General features: G+C 36.3%; 1 pseudogene; it reads right to left on the bottom strand.

Annotated features, from left to right (window-relative positions):
• Positions 1-5682: 5682 nt before the first annotated feature.
• LOC132061496 (uncharacterized) lies at positions 5683-13010 on the bottom strand (annotated as a pseudogene).
• Between the last annotated feature and the right edge of the window lie 358 nt (positions 13011-13368).

The raw sequence follows: 13368 nt of genomic DNA on the forward strand, positions 1-13368 counted from the left end.
GGTGTGCATTAGGGACAATGCACAATTTTAAGTGTGGGGTGGGAGATTGGTTGGCTAGTTTCCTGTGCTATTTTAGTTAAGTGGATTAGTCTTTAGGATGAACAAACAAGTAAGAAAATGAAGAACTCTATTGCCGTAAACTGTGTGACATATTTTATGTTGGGATTTAGGGCTGAGCATGTGTACAATACTTTCTTCAAATGCCTTGAGAATTTTTGTGATCTTCGTTTGACGCTTGAGGCTCGATTTTTGACGTTTATTACCTCATGTGCTTGAAGTATATTTATTGACTGTGCCCTATTTCTTTTACTTGAGGGTCATGACGGAACTGTCTAGAGTGGATCATGTGCATTATGTGAAGTGAGGTTTAAATGATAATTTGTGTCATCCCTTGCTAGTCTAGAACTTGACTTGTATGTGGTCAAAGGGAAATAAATAAGTTGTATCAAATTTAGGAGATGTTATACCCCGTATCTTAGAACTAAGGTTAAACTCATGTCATTAGAGTTTTAGTGGAAAAACTGAAGGTTTGAACGTTTTGCGAAAATGGTTGATAGGCCTATTTCGGGCAGCCATAACTCCTTGATTAGTTGGGAATTTGGGAAAGTACCCTTAATGAAAGTTGTAGTATGTAGAAATACCTTTCTAACGATATATGGACCAGGCCAATGAGAGATCGGAGCAAGGAGATATGATCATCCCAATATGGCTAATAGTAAGGCACTTAAAATTCTATAGAATCGGCTAAGTTTTCGATATGTCTGCCTTTCAGTCAAATTTCGTGACAATCCGTTAGGAATTTGAGGAAACTTAAAACATGAAAGTTGTAGCCCTTTGAAATAGTTTTCCAATGGTATATTGTAGAGCCCAAAAAGAGCTCTGTACAAGAAGTTATGTCCATTTTACCGAACACTATGCAGAACTGACACAGGTCCGTTTTGAGGGCGCGTGCAAGCGCGTGAGCTGGCCTCGCGTCGCGCACCGATCGCACAAAAACCCCCTCTCTGAATATTTACCTACAGGGGTCATACACTGCATGTGCATCGCGGGCCCATCGCATAACAGGTCAGGTTTCGGGGCAAAAGTCGGGATTTCGCGTTTTAAGTTATATTTAAGCTTAGGGTATATTTTCCTAACACCCCTAGTCACGAAAAATTACCCTAAAGTCAGAGGGAACAAGTCCCAAGCCTCAAGAACCCTCCAAGATAAGTCTTATCATGATTCTAGGTTGAATTCAAGTCCCTAATCTCTTTTTAACTTGAGTAAACCCTTCTAGTTGATAGAGTTGTGAGTGGAACATTATTGTTGGGTGTGGAAACCCTAGAACTCGAATTCAAGAGGATTGAACGTCAAAAAGGTAAAGCTTCTACACTCTAATCATTCATAATAGTGAATTGATGAGTTCTTGGGAGAATAGTAAATGGGTTTAGTAAAGAGAATTACACGAATTATAGTAGGGTTTTGGATTGTTGACTTGAGATTGTTATAATGATATGGGTGATGGAGAATGATGTTAATTACACCTAATTGAGATTGTAAAATCACCTAGAAGTAATAGAATGGGAATTGGGTGAAGAAACACCATTAATGGAGATTGTGGAGCTTTATGCCCACTAAGTGTTTGATAAAATGCTTAGATGACCAAAGCATGAATATTATTGCTAATATAGAATCCCTTTGACTTGTATTGATATAGATCAAAGTTGAAAGGGTTGACGAACATCGTATTACGCTCAAAGGCTGGAATTAAGGTATGTGAGGCTAACTATCTACGTTAGAAAAAATTCACGATTCTCCCTGCGCCTCATTCTTCATACTTGTCAGTAATTTGACTCAGAATATAGTTTAGCCCTAGTTTCATGATATGATATAGAACTGTTATCTTCTAGGGTTGCAGTTATAGAATTCGTTCATGGTTGTCACTTTGAACATCATGAACTCAACACGTAATCTTTATAGACTCATTGTTATCACATGAGTCTCGGTCGATGTATAACCGATTATTTGCATGAGTCCCATAATCGAAACGATTATCATGCTATCGGCTATAGTGATCCTCGGCCTTGTAAATTGTTAATGTTGAACACCGTATCCGTATTTTTGAGCCCTAGGCCACGTTTATGCATACGTCTTGCTTGGGCTCGAGGCCACGCTTTTGTGCACATTATTTGGGCCCCTGTGCCCCGCTATATTTACGATTTTGTGTGATTCTTCATCCCGAACGGCGGAGTGCTTTAGCTTCTTGCTTTCCGTTTAGTTCGATTTCAATTTCGGTTCCGGTATTTTATTGCTTCGATTGCTTTACATACCGTAGAATTCAAATGTCCGATGTCCCTTTATTGCTTGGGGGAGCCGCATCGCGCGATATACAAGTTGACGACTCGCCTTTAGAGTGCACGTATTAGGCTCGCGAGCCCAAATTCCTTCGGGACGTTGCCGGCCTATCTAGTTATTTCGTTTATAGATGCCTCTATTATTCGGTATTCTTAGAGGCTTCATAGACACGATTCGACGATCGATATTTATTATGTTAGCCTTGTTGGCGATTGTTCGATTATTTTGGTTTAAGCCATGTTGGCTACGTTCGATATTTCGATTGTCTAAGTATTTCCGCATTATGATTTCGATCAGACCTTTAGTATATCAAACATGTGTTTAGTTGTTTCCACATTCGGTTATGTTTTTGATATCACATGTTGATTCGGCCCGGACCGATTGGTTCGCTCGGTCACATGCAGTCAGGCACCGGGTGCCGTGTTATGTCCAGGCCCAGGTTTAAGGCGTGACAAAGCTTGGTGTCAGAGCACTAGATTCAAGTGTATTAGGGAGTCTATGAAGTCGTATCCAGTGGGGTCTCTTTTATATGTATAAGGGCCCCACACATATAAACAGTTGACCACCAAGACATTCAGGATTTGTTTCATTTCTTTCATACTCTAGTTCGTGCAGATAGAGCAATGCTTTTAGGAATTCTTCTAACTCGTGCAAATTACGTATTTCAGAAATGGCTCCAAAAAGGAAGTACAACAAGAGAAATACGGCTACTAGCCGAGAGGCTACCGTTGATGCAAGAAGGGGCACCGAGGCCGGGCACGCCGCCACCCACTAATGCGCGCCTACGCCTCCCAATACTTCAGATGCGGATGTTAGAGGAGCTATTCAGCTGCTCACTCAAATTTTGGCAAATCAGGCCTAGCAATAGGAAACGACCCCTAGCTCAGGTGCTTGTAGTGGGTCAAACAGTTCTAGGACTCAGGAGTTTATGCGGATAAAGCCGCCAGTGTTCACATGTCGCACAATCAACCCTTTACCATCTATGGTTCTTACGGCTATGTTCGTTTCAGCCATGAATACCTCCTGGTTTCATGAGTGTATAGAGAATGGGCTTTTTACAATCATCCTCTTTGAAGTGTCTTACACTTCACACTCACATAGGTGATTCCTAAACGTGTTATCGTGTAGATACACTATTTGGTCAAACCTGCCAAACTTAGAAACCATTAAAAAACTTAAGCTTTATGAACTCGTTAAAAAGCCTTAATGTTTTATCCTTGTTCCTTAACATTGTCTTCATCACGAGAATGGATTGAGTTATTTGACAATGCCAAACCGTCCGTCACAACTTTGTTTGATCTCCTTGAACCTAGCTCTTGGGATCTCCAGTCTGCTAGGCAGAGTTACCGCCATGATGACTTGTCCTAAGCCTTAAACCCATTTCCTTAGATGATCTTTCACCCGCATCTCTAGTTAGGCCTTTGGTAAGTGGATCCGACACATTATCTCTAGATTTTACATAGTCAATAGTGATAATTCCACCAGAGAGTAGTTGTCTCATAGTATTATGTCTCCGTCGTATGTGACGAGATTTTCCGTTGTACATAACGCTCCCTCCCCTACCTATTGCTATTTGACTATCACAATGTATGCATATAGGACCCAAAGGTTTGAGCCAGAATGGAATATCTTCTAAGAAATTTTGGAGCCATTCAACTTCTTCACCGGCCTTGTCTAAAGCTATAAATTCAGATTCCATCATAGAACGGGCGATGCACGACTGTTTGGATGATTTCCAAGACACTGCTCTACCCCCAATTGTGAAAACATATCCACTCGTGGATTTAACTTCAGATGATCCGGTGATCCAATTTGCATCACTATATCCCTCAATCACGGTGGGATATTTGTTATAATGCAAAGCATAGTCTTGGGTATGTTTCAGATAACCCAAAACTCGTTTCATTGCCATCCAGTGAGTTTGATTGGGATTACTTGTGAACCGACTCAATTTGCTAATAGCACATGCTATATCTAGTCGCGTACAATTCATGATATACATCAAACTTCCCAACACTCTTGCATAATCCAATCATGAGTCACTTTTACCTTCATTCTTCTGAAATGTATAGCTCACGTCAATTGGAGTCTTGGCAATATTGAAATCCAAATAATTGAACTTGTCAAGTACTCTTTCAATATAATGAGACTGCGATAACGCTAGACCTTGTGGAGTTTTATGAATTCTGATTCCTAAGATCAAATCAGCAACTCCTAAGTCCTTCATATCAAATTTGCTAGCCAGCATGCGCTTAGTAGCAATTATATCGGCAATATCTTTACTCATTATCAACATGTCATCAACATATAAACAAACAATGACTTTATGATTGTGAGTGTTTTTAATGTAGACACATTTGTTACACTCGTTGATCTTAAATCCGTTTGCCAACATTGTTTGATCAAATTTAGCATGCCATTGTTTGCGTGCTTGTTTTAGTCCATAAAGTGACTTAACAAGTTTGCACACTTTCCTTTATTTACCAGGAACCAGAAACCCCTCAGGTTGTTCCATGTAAATTTCTTCCTCCAACTCTCCATTTAGAAAACTGTCTTAACATCCATTTAATGGATTTTAAGACCATGTACGGCCGCCAGTGCCACTAACACCCGAATAGATGTTATCCTTGTTACCGGCGAGTATGTGTCAAAGTAATCAAGGCCTTCTTTTTGTCTATAACCTTTGACCACAAGTCTTGCCTTATATTTGTCAATAGTGCCATCAGCTTTCATTTTCTTTTAAAGATCCATTTTTATCCTAAAAGTTTATTTCCAGGAGGAAGATCAACCAATTCCCATGTGTGGTTGTTCAAAATTGATTCAATCTCACTATTGACTGCCTCTTTCCAAAATCTTTGAATCAGAAGAAGACATCACTGCTTTAAATGTTTAAGGCTCATTTTCAAGCAAGAATGTCACAAAATCTGGTCCAAAGGAAATGGATGTCCTTTGACGTTTGCTATGCCTTGGATCCTTTTCACTTGGTGTACTTTCCTTTAGTTCTTCCCACGGTCATTTAGATCTTTCACTCGACGATTCACATTCAGTTTTATACGGATAAATGTTTTCAAAAAATTCAGCATTATCTGATTCAATTATCGTATTAACATGAATTTCGGGATTGTCGAATTTTTGAACCAAAAATCGACAAGCTTTGTTGTTTGTAGCATATCCAATAAAAACACAATCCACAGTTTTTGGTCCGATTTTTACCCTTTTGGGTAAAGGAACTTGTACCTTTGCTAAACACCCCACACTTTGAAATATTTCAAGTTGGGTTTTCTTCCTTTCCATAGTTCATATGTAATAGATTGTGTTTTGTTGTGGGGCACCCTGTTGAGTATTTGGTTAGCTGTAAGGATAGCTTCCCCCCACAAGCTCTGCGGTAAACCGGAACTTATTAATAAAGCATTCATCATTTCCTTTAATGTTCGATTTTTTCTTTCCGCAATTCCATTTGATTGTGGTGTGTAGGGGGCAATAGTTTGATGAATAATTCCATAATCTAAACTTATCTTTGCAAAAGGAAATTCGTATTCTCCACCCCTATCACTTCGAATCATTTTTATCTTTTTATTCAATTGATTTTCCACTTCGTTCTTGTATTGCTTAAATGCGTCAATTGCTTAATCCTTACTATTAAGCAAATACACATAACAATATCCCATGCAATCGTCAATAAAAGTTATAAAATACTTTTTCCCACCCCGAGATGGTATTGACTTCATATCACATATATTTGTGTGGATTAAGTCTAAAGGATCTGAACTCCTATTAATAGACTTATATGGATGTTTAACAAACTTAAATTCAACGCAGATTTCATATTTTGATTTATTACACTCGAATTTAGGCAATACTTCTAAATTAATCAATTTTCGCAAGGTTTTGTAGTTGATATATCCTAAACGAACATGCCATAAATCATTTGACTCCAATAAGTAAGACGAAGTTGAATTCTTATTAATACTGTCAACAACTATTACATTTAGTTTGAAAAGGCCCTCGGTGAGGTAGACCTTTCCCATGAACATCTCATTCTTACTTATTACAACTTTCTCACTAACAAGCACACATTTAAACTCGTTTTTGACGAGTAGTGCGGTTGAAACTAAATTCTTCCTAATTGTAGGAACATGCAGAACGTTGTTAAGAGTCAGCACCTTGCCTGAAGTCATCTTCAGAAGTATCTTCCCATATCCTTCAACCTTGGCTGTTGCAGTATTTCCTATAAAAAGCTCCTCTTCGGGTCCAGCGGGAGCATAGGTTGCAAATGCTTCTTTTACAGAGCAAACATGTTGTGCGGCACTAGAATCAAGCCACCACTCCTTTGGGTTTCCAACCAAATTGCACTCTGATAGCATTGCACACAGATCATCCATGTCATCATTCTTCTCCACCATATTGGCTTGTCCCTTTTTCTTGTCCTTTTTCGGGAGACAACAATCTGGGGCTTTGTGGCAAGCTTTCCCACAATTATAGAAGTTTCCCTTGAACTTTTTATTGGCTTGCTCCTTCTTTTGTCCGGTGGACTTCTTTCTTTTCGACTTCTTTCTTTTCTTACTTTTTGAAGCAGCCTCTTCAATGATATTCGCTCCCATAATCGTTGAATTCCCACGCGAATTCTTCTCGGTACGCTTTGTTATCTTCCTCAACCTTGAGACGAGTCACGAGATCTTCCAAATTCATTTCTTTGGGCTTGTGCTTTAGATAATTTTTGAAATCTCTCCACGAAGGAGGCAACTTTTCAATCATTGCAGCCACTTGAAATTCTTCCTTAACTACCATACCTTCAGCAATAAGGTTATGAAAAATAAGTTGAAGCTCTTGAACTTGGGTTCCAATGGTTCTGTTGTCTATCATTTTATAGTCTAAAAACTTGGCAACCACAAATTTTTTCAAGCATGCGTTTTCTTCAGTCTTATAAGTGCATCCCACTATTCTTTCAAAGTTTTCATAGCACTGTAGACATTATACAAATCATCCTCCAAAGCACTTAGGATGTAGCTTTTGCATAGAAAATACGCTCGTTTCCACGCCTCAACAATCATAAAATTTTCATTGGCCGGCATATCGGCAAGAAGAGGCACGGAGGGTCTTCGTTGGTGAACTTCGCATACCAAGAGTTGTAAGCCAAAAGAACACCCTTTGCTACCATCCTTTGAAGTTGGCTCCAGAAAATTTTCCCGATTTTTCCGTCGGTGGCACAGCAGTTCGGCTTGTTGTCGCAGAAGTAGTAGCGCTTTCAATTGCCATTTCTTTTAACTATCAAAATTGACAAACTAGAATAGCAAAATTTTCACAACAACAACGACGAAGTTTTTATGTTCTTCAAATCGTTGTGCAAGTATGAACTTTAATATTCCAACGAAGTTTTTATATCTTCAAGTCAGAACACGAAATTTCATACGGAGTAGAAAACCACACAGGTTTTAGTCTCCAAAACAGAATACAGATTAATATATAAAATATAATTTCCTTAAGATTGTTATTAATCTATATTGCAAAAAACGTTGAAACAGTAACTTAGAAAATATTTCTGAAACAGAAAACAGAAGTTGGACAGATTCTAGAAAAACAGTAGAAAACGAAAACCAGAAACTGAAAAATAACAACAGTCTCTGAAAAACTATGTAAGAATCAAAATCGAGCCCACTGAATGCACAGTGTGTCCTTAAGGAAATTATTCCCCTCAAGTACCCGAGGTTAATGGAATATATCCTCCCAGGATAGAACGATCTTACTCAGCGGTGTATCGGTACCTAAAACCATGGTATCAACAAACCACTCAACGACAGTAAATTACACTAGAATGTATTTTGTACAAAAGAAGAAGAAGTTTTTGACGTTCAGAAAATTCGTTAAGAAAAATCTGAGGAATCAAACGAATTTATAGACATGGAAGTACTGTTTCTGAAGGTTTGCAACCCTTCAGAACAGTCACTTTAAAACGGGCGAGAATTTTAAATAAAATCCGGGAAAGAAACCGGTCGCGGGACAGACACGCGGATCCGAGTCACTAACGGGTCAGGATCTGGATAATTTAATTAAGTAATTAAATAATTAAAATTTAAAGAAAATTTAGTCGAAAAAGATTATCAATCAATCAGACCATTTGACCAAATCTGAAGCCGAGCAACGACGACGGCGCGAGGGGAGACTCTCTTCTTATCCCTTTAGCAACAAGAAGGAGTGGTTCTACTTTGAAGTAGGAGAACTTTTCTTTCCACTACCAATGAGGGACAAATGCTTATTTCATAAAGCAAGAGGGAACAACTCATCTCATTTTACCTCCACTTCTTTTCCCTCTATTTCCCATTCAACCTATCAATTAAACCCAACAATAGTGAGCGGTGAGAAATTGCTATCTAGGGTAGTTCGAGAGAATACGTCTAGTAAATTATTGTGATTGCTCGAGAGAGAATTACTATAAGTTGAGTGCTCACGATCCGTAGAGAATTACTTGGCGAGATTATAGATAACATGGCGAGAAGGATTCTGATAATTGGGGAAATCATAACCCTAGGCGTCCTTAATCTTGTTTTCAATTTCATCCTCTTGAGTTGATAATTTTTACTGCTCTATTATTTATTATTACTTAAGTAGTTTAAAACATAAATCTTAATCTTTATAATTCAGAATATCGTTCAAACTTATTTTCTTAGTAATATTGAACAGTTATAGCTAACGCTAGTTCTCTGCGGGATTCAATTCCGGACTTGTAGACCGGATTATATTTACAGCGACCGCTTATCTTTTTATGACTGGAGTTGGGTGTGATCATTACACATCCAGCAGGTGTGCCACTTTACGCGTTCTTTCTTTTGTGATTGTTACTCCTGATTGTTTAGTTTAAGAGGATTTTCTGTATGCTGTTTTAGTATTAACGAGTATAGCTTCTATCGAATCAAAACTCGATTCAGATTTTCCTTTGCAGGTGGAGAGTATAGTTCTAAGCATCATATCCATGCTTTCCAGCCCTAGTGATGAATCTCCTGCTAATGTGGAAGCTGCTGTAAGTACCATTTGTAATTCACATTACTTCACTCATTCATTAGGTTTCTTTTAGCTTTCCGCTTAGTAATATCCCTGCACCTCTCCCTATATAAACAAAATATCCGTAGATATCTCGACTTGTGGGAGTTAGCCTTAAAATGCAGTTAAACCTGTGTCATGATAATGATCAGTCAGCCATTGCAAGATATTTTCCGTTCGGATTGGCATTTGTTGTAAGTTCTGGATTATAAGAGGATTGTCCAGAGTGGTAGCATATTTAGCTAAGTAGTCTGCAACCTGATTCCCTTCTCTATAACAATGTCTGAATGTCTTCTTGCTGGTCGACCATACCAATTGTTTGCTCAATAATTGACGAGCTCTGGGCATATAGAGTTTTTTTGCCCGTACTCTGTCAAATTATTATATAGTTTACGATATCATCCCACAGAGATTGGAACCACCTAGGCTCCAGATTTATATTATCCCGGTTACTATTTGAGAGATCAAATTGATGAAAGAGAGTAGTGTCTTAAAATTAAGTATTTAAACAAAACAAATAATTTCCTAAAGATTTAAAAAGAGTTGGGAATAATTGAAGCCACTTGGTAAGATTATTATTATAATACAATCTTAATTTAATACATTTCATGAAAGAATAATTGCTTATTGCTAAATACAATTACATTTTTCTCACTTGGAAATAATCAATTAATAACACTCCTTGAGATAATGAATATTAATTAAATTACAACTAGTGAAAATTAAAAGAAAAATAATTCCTTGCCTGAATTGTGTCATGAGGAGTAAAGCCTCTTGAGATTAGTCTTTAGATAAATAATCTTATTTGAGTCAATATCTCCGTGAGGGTTAGAACTAAAAGATATAAGGTATAGATATTCCTCAAATCGATACACTTATTTGAGTCAATCCCTCCGTGGGATTAGGACCAAAAGAAATAAGATGAAGATTATTTAAATCAATAAACTTGTTTAAGTCAATTCCTTCTTGAGAATTAGGTTTGTGAAAGAAGCAAGATCAACGATTTGGAACGATAGATTATTAAATATTATTATTACTCTAATATTTTATGCAATAATTATAAAGTATTAATTTTGCTTCGTGAGAATTACAAAATTAATACTAGAATAACCACAACATAAAGTATAATAGAGTAGCAATAATATTTAGGAAAAGTCTAAAATTCCGACACTAAGTAAATATTTTAAAATAAGATAAATACTATAATAACATACCAAGCTTCATCAACTATTCCCATAAAGATATTACTCCAATAAGGAGTATATAAACAAAAGATCTACTAAAATATAAAAATAAAAATAAAAAGAAAGAGCAAGAACAAAGCTAGAGAGAAAAATGGTTATTTTCCTACTACTCTAGATGTCTTCTATACAAAGAGTTGCCTTCTATTTATAGAAGTGAATTTCCTCATTAAATGTGGAAATTGGAAGATGTATCTTGAGAAGATATATTTTGAGAAAAATCTATTCTTGAGGAAGATGTAACTTCACTTTTTGTATTGTGAAGTGGATGTGTTGCAATCTCTTCTTTTCTTTCATCTTTAGCTATATTAATGGCTTTCTTATTCCTACAAAATATTGTTAGAAAACACATAGAAATTGAAGTATTATATAACTTCTTTATTTAAAATAGTATAGTTTAAAGTATATAATATATGTTTATTTTACATCCATCACATACCCCCACACTTCAATCCTTGCTCGTCCTCGAGCAAAGGACACAAAATAAAATAGCGGCTAAAATTTTAGGTAACATTATGAGAACTTTTGACAAACAAGAATCAACTAAAATTACCTTACGAGTTCAAATAATTTTATCCGCACTCATAATCATCTATTGAGATTAAAAATCACAATATTTCCTAATCCCAGTGTGTCTAACCAAATGAAGAGAGATGCCCATGAATCACATAATATATTAATATAAATCAAAGAAAGGCACAGAGAGAAAAATTCTCTCGCTCTCAACAAAGAAGTATCTCAAGCTACTCGAAATTTCCATAAGCTTGCCTAGCATGTGATTTTCCACTAATATAGGAGTCCTTGAGTTGTGATCATCTATGACTTTTATAAGGTTGCAATGTGGGTTTAGGGATGGGTAGGATACATATGAGTAAAAGTGACTCAAGTCCCTCATAAGCACCACAATATTTGACATTTAAGCACCATTGCTTTCCTTCTTCCGAAACAAATCAACCTCATGTATTCCTTTTTATTTTTCATTTTTCACCCCTCTGTTTTTTTTTTCTAACTAGATAGCTGTTAAAAAATTTCCTTGTAGTTGTCTGTTTTTTTTTTTTTTTTTAATGACAGCATTCTTAAAAGATCAATAAGCTCAATATCATCATTTTTCTTCTTTCTTTCACAAATACTCCCTCACACATGCATTTTGCATTCAACTTTTTTTTTTTAATAGCGGCAAAAAGGGAATAAAGCGAATAAATAGATGTGATAACGAAGATTGGGCTAAGTCTGATGTTTGGCTTATCAAGAAAATAAGGGATAATTCATTTAGGCTCAAGGGGGTTGACTAGGGATAAAAATAATTACGGTAGGTCAATTTAGGTCATGATTCAACAAGGAAGGCCTACTTTTATTTCCCAACTCAAAATTCTACCTAGAATTTCGTCACAAACCACATTTAAGGCAAGTTCTAGATTTTCGAATAAGCAAGAGAACTGTACAATATAACCTCACAGCACAATACACTTGGGATCAATAAACATTATAATTTTAATCGCCAATAAACAAATATGAGGTTGGAAAGGTATTTTTACCCATGAATGATACTCAATCAAATCTGTTTTTTCAAAATCTCATTTTAAGAAAAACAAATTTTAGCCAACTTATTTATTATTATATATTCTAAAAAAGTGTTCAATTCAAAATAATACGACCATAGCAAAAAATTGAACAAAGAAATCTGTGGAAGTGTAGAAAAGTAATTATGTTACAAAATGAATATATATATAATATTGAAGTAATACATATATGTCTTTACCCCCACACTTAAATATTGTCATGTCCCCATGAGAGTAATTTAAAAGCAAGAGGAGGTAAAGGGGCTCCTTTTTTTTTTTCCTTTCTTCGTGAGCTTGTGAACTTCACACCAAGTTCTGCATCACTCTTTCTTTTTCGCTCCATGGGGTTCCCTTCAGAGCTCATTTGGCCAAGAACATTACAAAATATCTTCTTTTTTCGTTCATCCCGCTCTTTCTTGGCCTTGTATCGAGCAGACAAACAACTATGCATGATGATCTTTAACTCCATTTTGCATTTTTCACCGGGATCTTTCCACGCATTTTCCTGAAAATCCTCAATAATAAAATCCAAAAAATCATAATGATCAAAAGAAATTGAAGAATATTGGTCAAAGAATATTTCATTTGTGCTTGTGATCTCTTCATTCTCTTTTTCTTCTAAATTAAACAATTTATGTGGATGAGAAAAATGTGGTATGCACTCATCACTTGTTGAATCAAATTCAATGAAACCTTTATTGTCCTTCTTCTCCACTAGACCAGACCTTTCATCATGAGAGGTAGATTCTTTTTCATAAGACTCATTTATTTTATCAATTGATCCTTCCACATAAGACGTAGTTTTATTTAAGAGTTTACCACCATTATAAGAGGTTACCATACTTACTGATTGATTTAATTGCATTGTTAGATTTGTAATGGCTTTATGATTCTGTGCATAGTTTTCATCTGTGTATTTTATGAAATTATGCACAGTCTCTTTCAGTTTCACATTCTCGTCTTGTGATGGTTGGCTAGTCTTATTTTGACTCCATACAAAATTTGGGTGTTGATAGCATTCTGAATTGTATTCACACCCATACAAATCATCATACCTATAAAAACTAGAAACATCGTGAGGTTGTTCATAAAATGAATCAAAAAAGATAGGACTACCTGTTTGACATTCATCGTAGAGGTGATTTCCACCACCATATTCACAAGTAACACACCTTTGATTGATTCATTCCTCAATGTCT

The sequence above is a fragment of the Lycium ferocissimum genome, chromosome 6 (assembly GCF_029784015.1).
Source record: "Lycium ferocissimum isolate CSIRO_LF1 chromosome 6, AGI_CSIRO_Lferr_CH_V1, whole genome shotgun sequence".
In the NCBI taxonomy this organism is placed as follows: domain Eukaryota; kingdom Viridiplantae; phylum Streptophyta; class Magnoliopsida; order Solanales; family Solanaceae; genus Lycium; species Lycium ferocissimum.